This window comes from Saccopteryx bilineata, chromosome X, assembly GCF_036850765.1.
Source record: "Saccopteryx bilineata isolate mSacBil1 chromosome X, mSacBil1_pri_phased_curated, whole genome shotgun sequence".
Taxonomy (NCBI): Eukaryota; Metazoa; Chordata; class Mammalia; order Chiroptera; family Emballonuridae; genus Saccopteryx; species Saccopteryx bilineata.
The window spans coordinates 110,218,516-110,233,903 of record NC_089502.1 but is presented as its reverse complement, the minus strand read 5'-3'; the positions used below and the strand labels follow the sequence as shown (position 1 = coordinate 110,233,903).

The 15,388-nt window shown below is 48.1% G+C and overlaps 2 non-coding genes and 1 pseudogene across 2 annotated transcripts; 2 read left to right on the top strand and 1 right to left on the bottom strand.

The window, feature by feature from the left end:
* Nucleotides 1–433: 433 nt before the first annotated feature.
* On the bottom strand, nucleotides 434–1,253 carry LOC136317467 (DNA damage-inducible transcript 4 protein pseudogene; annotated as a pseudogene).
* Nucleotides 1,254–13,136: 11,883 nt separating this feature from the next.
* Nucleotides 13,137–13,212, top strand: TRNAG-GCC (transfer RNA glycine (anticodon GCC)). Its single transcript has one exon. It is a non-coding gene; the product is annotated as a tRNA-Gly (tRNA).
* Nucleotides 13,213–14,713: 1,501 nt separating this feature from the next.
* Nucleotides 14,714–14,848, top strand: LOC136318026 (small nucleolar RNA SNORA52). The gene has a single exon (XR_010727997.1). It is a non-coding gene; the product is annotated as a small nucleolar RNA SNORA52 (small nucleolar RNA).
* Nucleotides 14,849–15,388: the final 540 nt, after the last annotated feature.

Sequence of the window (15,388 nt, the reverse complement as noted above, 5' to 3'; positions counted from 1 at the left end):
GAGCATCGCCCCCTGGTGGGCGTGCCAGGTGGATCCCAGTCGGGCGCTTGTGGGAGTCTTGTCTGACTGCCTCCCGGTTTCCAACTTCAGAAAAATACCAAAAAAAACCCATAAAAAATGCAAAAACAAAGAACAAACACATTTGGCCCCTTCAGACCATGAGATACAGAAAACACCTCCTCCCACCAGGGCCAGCCACCATGAGCAAACTGCCTGCAGAGGCCAGTGCGGCCTAGCTGCCCTCTCGGCTGTCATACCACTTAACTGTTAGTAACAGTAAAGATAAGGGACATGCTACATACATGTCCAGCCAGAAGCCTGGTTAGTCTGTAAGCCTTTGCTTCATGCTACAGTACTAGGGGGCAAGCCTGCGCCCCTTGTGAGAAGCCACTTACACCTCAAACAGCTTCCCAGAAAACAGCCCCCCTCACACCTTCCTCCCCTCAAGTAGCTGTTGTCCATTTTCTAACGACAGGCATCAGTTCCTCAGCTCCTGCCTGCCAGTGCCCGCCTCAAAAGTTCAGCTGTCTACCTAGGGGGCAGTGTCGGTCTTCAGTGAGCAGCTGTGCGAGCTGTACACTTCCTGAAGACTCCGGCGCCTGGTGTCAGGGACTGGCTGAGGGGAGAGTGGGCGGAGCTAAACAGCCCCTGGATATTGGGCCAGTGGCATGAATCTACGTGCAGCATGAGGGTCAGCTGGAAGGTGGGCACCAGGCTGGAGTTGAGGGCCAGCTGGCTGATGCTGTGGCAGCTCTTGCCCTGTTCTATGTAGATGTCCAGCAGCACCGCACACAGGCTTCACTGCTTGCTGTAGGCCAGGCACAGTTGTTCTTTGCCCACCTGGCTCACCAGCGGTCCGAGCATCAGCAAGTGTGCAGGGCCCCACGAGCCCACACACAACTGAGCCAGGCTGTCTTGAGCAGCGGCATAGGACTGACACAGGTGCTCTTCCTCAGGGTCTGAGCAGCTAGAAGTTGGGCAGGGGAGCCCTGTCAGGTATGCCGAGTCTTCCTCCCTCCCAAAGCCACTGCTGCTTCTGTCCAGAGACTCAGTCTGAGCTCTCCAGGCTCGTGCGGGGGCCAAGCACCTCTTTTTGGGCCACTGGCCCCCAGGCTGAGTGTGGCGGCTGATCTGGGGTGGGAGTTCGGGACAGGGCGAAGATGAAGAGGAGGAGAAGGAGGAGGAGAAGCATGCCCAAAGGCCAGGCATGGTGACGACCGACACAAAAACATTTGCAGAGCTCAGGGTGCAGGAGCGCACCTTGGACTTAGGCAAAGTTTCTTTCTAGTTTTCTCATGATAGAATGACTATGCAATGGTTTCTTCTAAAAAATAGAGTTGTTGGAGAACGCCATTAGGAAGAAGCATTGTAATTAAAATGTTACCTGGCCAGGCCCTGGCCAGGTAGCACAGTTGCTTAGAGTATTGTGTCTTCATATGCCAAGGTCATGGAGTCGATCCCCTGTCAGGGTACATAGAAAAATCAACGAACACATAAATAAGTGGAACAACAAACTGATGCTTCTCTCCCCCCCCCTTTTATCCCTCTCTAAAATCAATAAATTTAAAAAATTAAAATGCCCTGGCTGGTTGGCTCAGTAGCAGAGTGTAGTCCCAGCTTTGATTTCTAGTCAGGACACACAATAGAGGCAGCCATCTGTTTCTCCATCCCTCCCCTTCCCCTTCCCCTTCCCCTTCCCCTTCCCCTTCCCCTTCCCCTTCTCTCTCTCTCTCTCTTTCTCTCTCCCTCTTTTCCCTTCCTGCAGCCATGGCCCAATTGGTAGAGCATATTGTCCCCAGCCTCTGAGGATGGCTCTATGGAGCCTCCACCTCAGGCACTGAAAATAGCTTGGTTATGAGCATAGCTCCAGCTCGGCAGAGCATTGGTCCCAGACAGGGGTGGCCAGGTTGATCCTGGTTGGGGCACATGCAGGAGTCTGTTTCTCTGTCTCTCCTCCTCACTTGGAAAAGAAAAAGATTAAAATGCACTGTAGGTGCCTGACCAAGCGGTGGCGCAGTGGATAGAGCGTTGGACTGGGATGTGGAAGACCCAGGTTTGAGACTCCGACGTCGCCAGTTTGAGTGTGGGCTCATCTGGTTTGAGCAAAAATTCACCAGCTTGGACCCAAAGTTGCTGGCTCAAGCATGGGGTTACTCAGTCTGCTGAAGGCCCGCGGTCAAGGCACATATGAGAAAGCAATCAATGAACAACTAAGGTGTCGCAATGCGCAACGAAAATCTAGTGATTGATGCTTCTCATCTCTCCATTCCTTTCTGTCGGTCCCTGTCTACCCCTCACTCTGACTCTCTCTCTCTCTCTGTCTCTGTAAAAAAAAAAAAAGCACTGTAGGTAGAGCACAGAGCGCATTCCTAGCAGCTGTGGCTGACGCAATGCTTGAGAACACTCCAGCACCTGAAACCCTCCTAGGCACACCCAGGAGGGAGCTCGCCCGCTGTAAGGAAGTGACTCAGCACCAACCAGGCAGCTCCCTGATCTTTTTAGCCATTGGCTGTGAAGAAGACATGCTGTGTCACCCTATAGGCTGAACCTGTGTATATAAGCTAGCTTACTTCCTCAATAAATCGGATCTGCGTCAGTGAACCTGGTCTCTGGAATCGGGTCTCTGCGTCTCCGTCGTCCTTACCCCCAGTGGGCCCTGTCCACAATGCACAAATCATACAGATGAATTCAGTTCACCACTTACCGGCTGAATAATTTTGGGAAAATCCCTTAATCTCTCTGAATCAGAGTTTTAATCTACTTGGTGGTAATACTCCAAGTTTGTAAAATTAGCATTCAGTGGGATAACATGTTCTAAGGTTTGTAAATGCGTAATATAAACTATAATAGAACTAAATTCAAGGAGCTCTGCTTGGACCCATCATTGGACTGTGGATATATACTAGCCAGTTTCTTGGTTCCAAACACTAGCAACTGGTTAAAATTATGTTACTGTACCTACTAAAGACCTATAGTTGAATCAAGATCCAATTCAGGAATACATATTGCATTTAGTTGTAATATATCCTTAGTCTCCTTTATTTTCAGACAGTTCACTTTTTAAAAATGTTTTAATAAACTGAAAACAACAAATGAACAAATGAGACAAAAATTCATAGACACAGATAACAGTATGGTAGGACAGTTCACTTTTGAAGTGTAATGGCCAGTTATTTTATGAAATATCCCTCAGTTTGTCTTTGACTGATATTTGTTCACGATGAAATTCAGGTTCTGAGCTGTTGGAAAGAACACCACAGAAGTGGCACGTCCAGCTCAGCGCACCCTTCTTAGGACATATGATGTCAATATGTCTCCTTTGGGTGACAGTAACTGCTTAAGGTGCTACATGACAGGTTTCTCCCCTATAAAGCTATTTTTTTCTTTAACATTTAGACATCTTAAAACTATGTTCACATCCCTTTTTTTTTTTTCTTTTTTTTTTTTGTATTTTTCTGAAGCTGGAAACGGGGAGAGACAGTCAGACAGACTCCCGCATGTGCCCGACCGGGATCCACCCGGCACTCCCACCAGGGGGCGACACTCTGCCCACCAGGGGGCGATGCTATGCCCCTCCAGGGTGTCGCTCTGCCGCGACCAGAGCCACTCTAGCGCCTGGGGCAGAGGCCAAGGAGCCATCCCCAGCGCCCGGACCATCTTTGCTCCCATGGAGCCTCGGCTGCAGGAGGGGAAGAGATAGACAGAGAGGAAGGAGAGGGGGAGGGGTGGAGAAGCAGATGGGCGCTTCTCCTGTGTGCCCTGGCCGGGAATCGAACCCGGGACTTCTGCACGCCAGGCCGACGCTCTACCACTGAGCAAACCGGCCAGGGCCACATCCCGTTTTTCATCCTATCTTCGCCCATTCATTCAGCATCCATTGATGATTCTTGCCTGAAATAATTATTACTGCTGTGGTATTTGCCAAATAATGATTTTCTCAATCCATTATTTCCTCTATTAACTGGAATTCTATAAAGAAGAGCTTTCCCTTCTCTCCCATTAATTTACTTCCTCTATTTATATCACATGGACTCATGGATGTTTGTCTTAGTCTCTGTTACAATCCATCACTATCATTTAGTTTGTTGCTCAATTCTCTTAGATTTGGCCAATGGGAACCCCTTTCATTGGCCCCTGTGCCTTTTGACATGTCCTGATTATTTTTTAGCACTTGTTTACTCTCTGGCCCCACATGATATTTATAGACTAAATTTTCAAGTAAACCACCTTCATGTGGTAACTTTAAGTGATGAGGAGAAAAATGGGCAGGACAAGTAAGAAAAGAAAAAGTGGTATCCCTAGAATATATAAACATAATGCATGGTAACGAGGAAGAAATTAGGGGTAGATGTTGTTTTCACTTCAAAAGATAACAAGGACATGGGTGATTTTTACGAAGTTTTTTTTTTCGTTTTTTTTTTTTTTTTCATTTTTCCGAAGCTGGAAACGGGGAGGCAGTCAGACAGACTCCTGCATGCGCCCGACCGGGATCCATCCAGTATGCCCACCAGGGGGCGATGCTTTGCCCATCTGGGGCGTCGCTCTGTTGCGTCCAGAGCCATTTTAGCGCCTGAGGCAGAGGCCACAGAGCCATCCCCAGCACTCGGGCCATCTTTGCTCCAATGGAGCCTCACTGCGGGAGGGGAAGAGAGAGACAGAGAGGAAGGAGAGGGGAGGGGTGGAGAAGCAGATGGGCGCCTCTCCTGTGTGCCCTGGCCAGGAATCGAACCCGGGACTCCTGCACACCGGGCCGACGCTCTACCGCTGAGCCAACCGGCCAGGGCCAGAGTTTTTTTTTTTTTAACTACTACTCTTTCAATGTTCCCTTTACCTTCCACTTTCCCTGAAGATCCAAGGAGTCTCCAAGTAACTTGCCAGTGGGCCAAGAGAGCTGATCAAAGCGGCCTACAGAATGATGCAGGTGTGAGCTAATATCAGTTTGTGACAAGTAAAAAATTGATATCAGTGTTTAGAAATTTTTGTAGCAATTTGACATTACATGATCTCCAAACACATGATCAACAGACTCATCTCACTGAACAAGGTGCAGACCAGTTTGGGTACTGGAAAGCTTCCATGGTGAGTCATACAGAACAGGTTGTGTCTAGTCATGCACAGCAAAACCATGCTATAATGGAAGACAGTTTAAGGGTAATTTGCCAACTGTTACCCAAAAGTATATAAAATTCAGAATTTATCATTAACTCCAACTTTTACATCATAATCCGTTAGAACTGGATGAAGATTTGAAGACATTTTTGGAATAAATCATCACTTGCTTTTATTTTGGATGAAAATTAAAAATGAATATCCTGAGCTTGCTGAATTACTTTAAAATATCTTCTTCCTTTCCTGTCAACATAGCTCTGTGAGACTAGTTTCTCTACCATAAATGTTAAGACCAAAGATAGAAATAGTTTGTATCATCTCTTACATGTAGCACTGTCAACAATCCAACCTCAATTAGATAGGTTAACAAGCAACCAAGCTTATCTGTCACAATTAAAACTCTTAAATATTTAAAATACATGGTTTTTGTTCAAAGTGTGCATATATAGGCATTTAATGTGGGGGAATTGTTTTGACTCATAACTTTAGTTAAAATTGTGGAATAAAGTTATGAATATAATAATGATTATTAATTGCCTATATATTCACTTTTTTTTTTTCATTTTTCTGAAGCTGGAAACAGGGAGAGACAGTCAGACAGACTCCCGCATGCGCCCGACCGGGATCCACCCAGCATGCCCACCATGGGGCGAAGCTCTGCCCACCAGGGGGCGATGCTCTGCCCATCCTGGGCGTCGCCATGTTGCGACCAGAGCCACTCTAGCACCTGAGGCAGAGGCCACAGAGCCATCCCCAGCACCCGGGCCATCTTTGCTCCAATGGAGCCTTGGCTGCGGGAGGGGAAGAGAGAGACAGAGAGGAAAGCGCAGCGGAGGGGTGGAGAAGCAAATGGGCGCTTCTCCTGTGTGCCCTGGCTGGGAATCGAACCCGGGTCCTCCGCACGCTAGGCCGACGCTCTACCGCTGAGCCAACCGGCCAGGGCCTACATATTCACTTTCTTTTTTTTTTTTTTTTTTTTTTTTTTTTCCCATTTTTCTGAAGCTGGAAACAGGGAGAGACAGTCAGACAGACTCCCGCATGCACCCGACCGGGATCCACCCGGCACGCCCACCAGGGGCGGTGCTCTGCCCCCCAGGGGGCGATGCTCTGCCCATCCTGGGCGTCGCCATATTGCGACCAGAGCCACTCTAGCGCCTGAGGCAGAGGCCACAGAGCCATGCCCAGCGCCCGGGCCATCTTTGCTCCAATGGAGCCTTGGCTGCGGGAGGGGAAGAGAGAGACAGAGAGGAAAGCGCGGCGGAGGGGTGGAGAAGCAAACGGGCGCTTCTCCTATGTGCCCTGGCCGGGAATCGAACCCGGGTCCTCCGCACGCTAGGCCGACGCTCTACCGCTGAGCCAACCGGCCAGGGCCATATTCACTTTCAATGAATGCATAGTTTAATAAATTTTTCTTGTTTCTTCTGATTATGTTGATTTAAAATGCAATTTTAGGCCTTGGCCAGTTTGCTCAGAGGTAGAGCGTTGGCCTGGCATGTGGATGTCCTGGGTTCGATTCCCAGTCAGGACACACAAGAGAAGTGACCATCTGCTTCTCCACCTCTCCCTGCTTCCCCTCCTGCAGCCATGGCTTGATTGGCTCGAGTGCATTGGCCCCAGGTGCTGAGGATGGCTCCATGGGGCCTCCACCTCAGGTGCTAAAAATAGCATGGTAGCAAGCATGGCCCCAGATGGGCAGAACACCGGCCCCAGACGGGGGTTGCCAGGTAGATCCCTGTTGGAGCACTTTCAGGAGTCTATCTCCTCTCTTCTCACTTGGAAAAGAAGAAAAAAGATTTTTTTAATACAATTTTATCTGTTAAATATAATAAAAACAGTTGGGTTTGTATTTTTTATCATTAAAAAATTCATTTTTTGGCCCTGGCCGGTTGGCTCAGCGGTAGAGCGTCGGCCTGGCATGCGGGGGACCCGGGTTCGATTCCTGGCCAGGGCACATAGGAGAAGCGCCCATTTGCTTCTCCACACCCCCCCTCCTTCCTCTCTGTCTCTCTCTTCCCCTCCCGCAGCCGAGGCTCCATTGGAGCAAAGATGGCCCGGGCACTGGGGATGGCTCCTTGGCCTCTGCCCCAGGCGCTAGAGTGGCTCTGGTCGCGGCAGAGCGACGCCCCGGAGGGGCAGAGCATCGCCCCCTGGTGGGCAGAGCATCGCCCCTGGTGGGCATGCCGGGTGGATCCCGGTCGGGCGCATGCGGGAGTCTGTCTGACTGTCTCTCCCCATTTCCAGCTTCAAAAAAAAAAAATTTCATTTTTTCCCTGACCAGCGGTGGCACAGTGAATACAGTGTTGACCCAGAGTGCTGGGTTTGCTGATGCAAAGCCTCGAGGTCACTGGCTCTGAGTGCGGGCTTTTCAGCTCAGGTTGCTGGCTTGAGCAGGGCAATCGTCCACATGATCCCAAAGCTCACCAGCTTGAGTCCAAAGGTCACTGGCATGAAAAGCCCAAGATCACTGGCTTGAACAAGGAGACACTGGCTCGGCTCTGGTCAAGGCACGTACGAGAAGCAATCAATGAACAACTAACATAAAAGAAACTATGGGTTGATGCTTCTCACCCTCTCTCTCCCTTCCTGTCTTTCTCTCTCTCTCAAAAAAAAAAAATTATTTTCATTGTATTTTACAAAAATATTGGTCCACAATAGATTTAAAATAAAAAATGTAAAGCTGGTTCATTACTACAGCACAGAAATAGTGCCCCAGCGGAGGGAGCCCCTGCCTGTCCCTCCACCCCACACCCACCTTGTGTGGAAACAACCCTATTCATTCTTTGAGAATAAGAAGATGCTATTGAGGTAGGAATTCTGTCTACAAAATGCCTGGGAGTTAGAAAAATAAATAAATAAACTAACTCAATGCAAAACTAAGAAGAAAACAGAAAAAAAAATCAGCTAATGAAAATTCTCCCCATTAAAGCTAACCATGAAGAATCCATACTAAATTAAATACATTTAAACATGTTTTTCAATATAAAAATCCTAAAATCAGAAATATAAAAATTAAGAATGGAAATAGACAGAAAGGTAGAAATAAATGCAAGAGAATTGACTGAAATCAGGAAAGAAATTGAAGTCAAGGTAAAAGACAACCATCTCAAGTGAATAAATTACCAGGCACCCAAGGAAGAATAGATTCAAATGAAAATTTAATAAAGGCGACTGCCAAAGGATGGGGAAAACAACCCGAGAGAATGGAAAACAAATAAGTAAAAAGGGGCAGAAAAAAGTGGTTGAAATGGAAAATACACAGTAAAACTCCAACAGAGATATAATTTGAGTCCTGAAGAAAAACAACACTGGTAGAGAGCTAATTTTTCAAAACGAATCCAATAAAACTTTCCAGAAACAAGAAAAATCTACATATAGAGAGAGCCTGCCACATACTTGGGAAAACTGACCTGAATCTATCAACTCTGAGACATATCTTAATAAAAATCTTAGACTTTGGAGACAAAGAAAAAACCTTAAGGGCTTTCAGGTAAAGGGTCAAATTACTAATATAAAAAAAGAGGAAATTTGCCTGGCATCAGACCTCAAGAGTAATACACAAAGTATTGCAAGAGCGGAAAAAGCATTTTCAAGAAACCCAGGGCAAGAAAATGCAAGCCAAGAATTTTACATCTAGCCTGGCTGACATTTAAGAAATCATGTATATATAGAAAACACATTTCAACATTAAAAGACTCTTAAAACACACAAAAATAGGCTTAACGAATGAAAAGAGATCTTTTTGAATAGGAAAACAACATGTATATATCAGTCGGTGTACTCCAGAGAATACATGGAATATATATATTTTACACACACACACACACACATTTATTTTAAGGAATTGGTTCATGTGATTGTGGGGGCAAGCCAGCAAGCTGGAAACTCAAGAAGCAGTATTTCTGTTAGTCTTGAGGCAGAATTCCTTCTTTTTTTTTTTTTGTATTTTTCTGAAGCTGGAAACGGGGAGTGACAGTCAGACAGACTCCCGCATGTGCCCGACCGGGATCCACCTGGCACGCCCACCAGGGGGCGACACTTGTCGTGACCAGAGCCACTCCAGCGCCTGGGGCAGAGACCAAGGAGCCATCCCCAGCGCCCGGGCCATCTTTGCTCCAATGGAGCCTCTGCTGCGGGAGGGGAAGAGAGAGACAGAGAGGAAGGAGAGGGGGAGGGGTGGAGAAGCAGATGGGCGCTTCTCCTGTGTGCCCTGGCCGGGAATCGAACCCGGGACCTCCGCACGCCAGGCCGACGCTCCACCACTGAGCCAACCGGCCAGGGCCCAGAATTCCTTCTTATAAGAATAGTCAGACTGGAGTAAGGGCCCACCCTATTCCAGTATGAGCTCACCTTAACTAAATAATCACATCTGAAACAACCTTATTCCCAAATAAAGTCACATTCTGTGGTACTAGGGGTTAGAACTTCAACACATCTTTTTGGTAGACAAAATTCAACCAACAACATCATAAGAATGTCAGTTCTCCCTAGGTTAATTAACAAAATTTAATGTGATCCCAATGAAAATAAAACTTTTTATGAAGCTAGACAAGTTGATTCTAACTAAAGGTTTTATGTGGAAAACCAGAAACTAAAAAACACTGAAAAGAGAAAGTTACAGAGGTGAACTAGCCCTGCCTGATATTACACCAAAGCTTCTCTGATTAAAACAGTATAGTACTGCCTGACCAGTGGTGGTACAATGGATAGAGTGTCAGCCTGGGATGCAGAGGACCCAGCCTCAAAACCCTGAGGTCGCCTGCCTGAGTACAGGCTCACCAGCTTGAGCAAAGGGTCGCTGGATTGAGCAAGGGGCCACTGGCTTGGCTGGAGCCTGTCCCCCGCCCGGTCAAGGCACATATGAGAAAGCAATCAATGAACAACTAAGGTGCTGCAATGAAGAATTGATGCTTCTCATCTCTCTCTCCCTTCCTGTCTGTCTGTCCCTGACTGTCTGTTGCTCTCTTGCTAAAAAACAACAACAACAACAACAACAACAAAAGGTATGGTACTGGTATATTAAAAGACTGACAAACCAACGGAACACATTAGAAAGTTCATAGATAGACTGAAATCCATATGGAAATTTAGTGTATGATAAAGATAGCATCTCAAATCACTGGGTAAAGGTGGACTTTTTAGTAAATAATTTGGGGCCAGGTGCCCATCAGTAGATGAGTACATAAAAAAATGTGGTACATTCACACAATGGACTATAGCTCAGCCATAAAAAAGAAGGAAATCTTACCTTTTGTGACAGCATGGATGGACCTGGAGAGCATTGTGCTAAGTGAGATAAGTCAGTCAGAGAAAGACAAATACCATATGATTTCACTCACGTGTGGAGTGCAACGAACAAAATGAACTAACAAGCAAAATAGAGACCGATTCATACAGGGAGAGAAGGCTGACAGCTGTGTGTGTGTGTGTGGGGGGGTCTGGGTGAGGGAGATGGAGAGATAAAGCAAAAAAGTACAAAAAAACAAAACAACCTCTCACGGACACAGACATCAGTGTGGTGATTTGCAGAGGGGAGGAGGTGGAGGAGGACGTGGAGGCATAAATGGTGAGGGACGACTTGACTTGGGCCGTCCTGAGCACACAAGATGGTGTATAGAGATGTGTTGTAGAATTGGGCACCTGAATCCTGTATAATTGTGTTAACTAGTGCCACCCTAATACATTCAATAAAATAAATTCAGTGAGCCTGACCTGTGGTGGCGCAGTGGATAAAGCGTCGACCTGGAAATGCTGAGGTCGCTGGTTCGAAACCCTGGCTTGCCTGGTCAAGGCACATATGGGAGTTGATGCTTCCTGCTCCTCCCCTTTCTCTCTCTCTCTCTCTGTCCCCTCCCTCTCTAAAATGAATAATAAAAAAAAAAAACTAGTCTCAAATAAATTCAGTGAAAAAATCATTTAAAAATTATGCCAGATCCAGTCATGAAGGTTTACTTGTATGTTTTCTTTCTTTCACGAGTTTTATAATGTTAGCTCTTATATATTTAATTGTTGGGTACATTTTGAGAGAGTGACTGTTGGTGTATGGCACACCTTAAGTGTCCAACTTTATTCACTTGCACGTGCATACAGTTGTCCCAGAGGCCCTCGGTGAAGAGACTATTCTTACCTCCATTGAATGGTCATCAGTCCACTGTTGTTCTTCTGGGAGCCAACAAAATGCTGAGCGAATTAGAAGTCAGACATAAACCGTTGGCTTAACAGGAACATCACCTGATGATGTAGGCAATATGAGAATGTGATCGGAGTGAATAAAACATTGAAGCTTTGCTTCCCAACCTTAGATGAAAGAAATAAAACATGTGATTCAAAACAGAAAAAAATATAACAGAGCTGGCTGCAAATAAAGGCAGGTACAAAAAAAGTAAAATATTTTCTTTGAAATGCAGGAAGAGAGAGAGATGTAGGGAGAGTGAAAATAAGTAAGATTCTCCCACTTTAAAATCGCATAGTATGTCTGTCTGCACAGGGGAAAGAAGCATGACTTTCATTTCCTTCATAAATTTTATATTTTATAACAATTATTTCACAGGTTATTTATTACTTTTATAAGTAGAACAAAGACTCAACGGTAGAATGTAAGTTAAGGAAGAGTGCTCCATATTAAATTATTTCGGGAAGTGGAGTGCTCTTTATTGCTAACCTCAGGAAGGATAACCTGAAAATGCATAAAGTCTTCTTGGCAGTACTGTAAAAAATGAAAACATGGTGTCATCCTCTGCAGATAAGTGTCATCCAATACCTGTGTTTTCATGTAGTTGGATGAGAAATAAAAGGCATAGGTTTGATTCCCCTTAAAAGTTTAATACAGGCCCTGGCCGGTTGGCTCAGAGGTAGAGCGTCGGCCTGGCGTGCAGGGGACCCGGGTTTGATTCCCGGCCGGGGCACATAGGAGAAGCGCCCATTTGCTTCTCCACCCCTCCCCTCCTTCCTCTCTGTCTCTCTATTCCCCTCCCATAGCCAAGGCTCCATTGGAGCAAAGATGGCCCGGGCGCTGGGGATGGCTCCTTGGCCTCTGTCCCAGGCGCTAGAGTGGCTCTGGTCGCGGCAGAGCGACGCCCCGGAGGGGCAGAGCATCGCTCCCTGGTGGGCAGAGCATCGCCCCTGGTGGGTGTGCCGGGTGGATCCCGGTCGGGCGCATGCGGGAGTCTGACTGTCTCTCCCCGTTTCCAGCTTCAGAAAAATACAAAAAAAAAAAGTTTAATACAGAGAAGTTTAATGTTGGTGATAGAAATGCCAAAAGGTGTTATGACTCAATCTTGGTTATTCACGGGCTCCTAAGAGAGTCCATTGATGTCTTCTGTTTCTACATGTTTCTTGTTTTACAGGCGTTTCCTAGTTGCAAAACCAGCATGGACGGACTGCCTTTGCAAAACTAAGGCAGTGGTGTTAGGAAGCCACCAGATGGAGATGTTGAGCTGCCACTGTTAAGGTCAGCCAGGCCAACTTCAGTGGACTAGGAGCAACCAGCAGTTCCAGCAGGGGGCGCGGCTCGGCAAAAGTCCTCCCGCATGCGCACTGTGCTAGCCAATCAGTGAGGGTCTGCTGTCCAGAGTCCCTCAGAAGAGCGTCGTCTGTCCGTCCGTCCGTCCCTGGTGGCAGAAGGCTCCGGGTTCTCGTCAGGTAGGCCCAGGGTCACAGCGCCACCACAGGTGGGCCCAGGGTCGTGTGTGGCAGTCAGCTCCGATTTCTCCTCAGACGTGAGAAAAACGGCCTATGGAAGCAGGCGGGGAGGCTGAACTCTGAGGTGCTGTCCCCCAGGGTTTCTTGTAGCACAGAGGACAGACAGAGCGAAGCCCCTGACGGCACGGCTGCACATGCGGTCCTCGGGGGCCATCCTGGGGGAAGCTAAGATGGCGCGTTGGGAAGCCCCAAGTCGTGTCTGTCCCCCGACATGTGCAGAAAGGCTTAGTCCCAGTGCAAACTGAGGGACACTTACTTTTGTTATGCCCAAAGTCAGGCCTCCCTCTGGGGACCGAGGGAGCCGAACGTAGGGACAAGAGTACGGCAGAGCCCTGGCCAGTTGGCTCAGCGGTAGAGCGTCGGCCTGCCGTGCAGGAGTCCCGGGTTCGATTCCCGGCCAGGGCACACAGGAGAAGCGCCCATCTGCTTCTCCACCCCTCCCCCTCTCCTTCCTCTCTGTCTCTCTCTTCCCCTCCCGCAGCCAAGGCTCCATTGGCGCAAAGTTGGCCCGGGCGCTGGGGATGGCTCCTTGGCCTCTGCCTCAGGCGCTAGAGTGGCTCTGGTTGCAACAGAGCGATGCCCCGGAGGGGCAGAGCATCGCCCCCTGGTTGGCGTGCGGGTGGATCCCAGTCGGGTGCATGCGGGAGTCTATCTGACTGCCTCCCCGCTTCTCCCTTCAGAAAAATACAAAAAAAAAAAAAAAAAGAGTATGGCAGAGGGGGCTGGCACTCAGATGTCCCAGGGGACGCCCTGGCTGGGGAGGGTCAGGCGGCCCCCATCTGCTTCGACCCCTTTCTGGTCGGCACGGGGACCCTTGGGTCTTGTGCAGAAGCCTCTTGCCCGGTGTGGCGCACTGACCGTGTCCCGTTCCTTTAACGTGTGTTGGGGCTCACACGGTGCAGGAGAGCTGTCGGTGCATCGCAGGAGACTGGGATGGCATCGCGTCGGAGGAAGGGTCGAGGACAGAGGTGAAGGCCCCGGGGACGGACCAGGCTGCGGTAGCTCCTTGACTCTGGGAGCCAAGAAAGAAGAGAGCTGAGTGAGTTGAAGGGGGTTCCCCAAGGTGCCTCAGACCTTTGCAGGTATAGCACACGCGGCTGGGGCCGCGTCCCTCACGTCCCTGTGTCTGAGCCCTTGACCAGGAAAACGGTAAAATCCACGTGTGTGGAAAGCAGTTTTATGTCCAGGAGGTGGCCCCCTGGAGCCTCGTGCCCCCAAGCAGGGTGACAGAAGGTGGCACAGCAGCTCCTCTGGTTGCGGGCAGGCCCGTCCAAAGCATCTGACGTGTCCTACAGGGTCGGTCTGACATTAACCCTGACAGGCTTGCGACAGCGTCTTCATGGCTTGGTCCTGGTCCTTGACCTTTTTCCATATGACTTGCACACACAGGATGCTTTCACAAGTCTGCCTTAAAAACTTTTGGTGGCGAAGATCCTAAAACACCACACAATGAGGAGATTTCTCGTTGAACAGTTACCCAAATAATTAAATTCACTTAATATATTTATATTTTTAAGATTTTATTCATTTTAGAAAGCAGAGAGAGAGAATGAGAGAGAGACAGAGAGGAGAGAGGGAAGAATCAACTCCCATATGTGCCTTGACCTGGCAAGCCCAGGGTTTCGAACTGGCAACCTCAGTGTTCCAGGTCGCCGCTTTACCCACTGCGCCACCACAGGTCAGGCCTAATATGTTTTTCCATTTTTATTTAGATGCAGGAAACAATCCTGTAGTTCGTGACAATGGGCGAGAATCATCCGGAACAGAATTGAGGTGTGTTTACAGTCATTTTTGCTTGTCCGACAGAAACAATAAAAGTCTGTCAGGTAACAAGTATTGTACGTAATGGCATGTACTTGGCATGGCATTAATTTCGGTACCCTTCATGAAAACTTAATGTAATTTCTGGTCCATCCTAATCCCTGCTGGTCAGCCTGTGGCCTGCGAGGTTTTGTTTGTGGACCAGAGCACCTTAGAAGATTCACCCAGAGGAGTGAGCTCAGCCTCAGTGGGCTCATGCCATGGGCACTTTTAGACACTCGGAAAAAAAGAAAAAAAAAAAAGAAAAAAAAACTTAATGTAATTTCTTTACAGAGCTAAATTACTGGATCTGGGGCACGAATTTTCAGGTAAGATTTAAGAAACACTGCGACGGAATTAACTTGTGTCAAACTGTATACCATTTACAATGGGAAATGTTAATCAGTGGTCTTCAAGACTGTCATTTAGTGCCTTGTTCTTAGCTACAATGAGTGTTTAGTGTGATTTGGCCTCATAGATTTCCTTAGTTTCCCTTTTTACTGTGGATGTGGAGAGTTTAAAAGCAAAGGTGGACCCTGGCCGGATGGCTCAGCGGTAGAGCGTCGGCCTGGCGTGCGGGGACCCAGGTTCGATTCCCGGCCGGGGCACATAGGAGAAGTGCCCATTTGCTTCTCCACCCCGCCCCCCTCCTTCCTCTCTGTCTCTCTCTTCCCCTCCCGCAGCCAAGGCTCCATTGGAGCAAAGATGGCCCGGGCGCTGGGCATGGCTCCTTGGCCTCTGCCCCAGGCGCTAGAGTAGCTCTGGTCATGCAGAGTGATGC